Raw genomic sequence first — 390 nt, 5'->3', positions numbered from 1 at the left:
AAACTAATATTCATAAGGCAGTCAAGGATTCTACTATTATTTACCCTCTTCAGGCTATACCTAGATCCCTGTATCCCAGAGCCCTATTGTTCCAAGGTTGAGTATGCATCACTATTTACCTCTGTCCCACCAGGCCATGCAAACCTGTCTAAGTGTTCCTCTATCTCTCTTGTTCTTCCACCTCCTCCCCCTTTCTTGTATTGCCCTCCACAACACCCTTAGTAACCCCCACCCCCACCCCAACCCCATTGTGGTTACCTTATATTCCATTAGTTCTACCCTCCATTTAAGACAGTCTGTTTTATCCTGTAATCTACCTGACCTTCCCACCACCTGGATCTCTGTTCCTCTGTTTACCTTCTTTCACACTGTAATTGTTTTGATCATAGA

This window comes from Chrysochloris asiatica, unplaced genomic scaffold, assembly GCF_000296735.1.
Source record: "Chrysochloris asiatica unplaced genomic scaffold, ChrAsi1.0 scaffold00363, whole genome shotgun sequence".
Lineage (NCBI taxonomy): Eukaryota > Metazoa > Chordata > Mammalia > Afrosoricida > Chrysochloridae > Chrysochloris > Chrysochloris asiatica.
Note: the sequence above shows the minus strand (reverse complement) of the source record.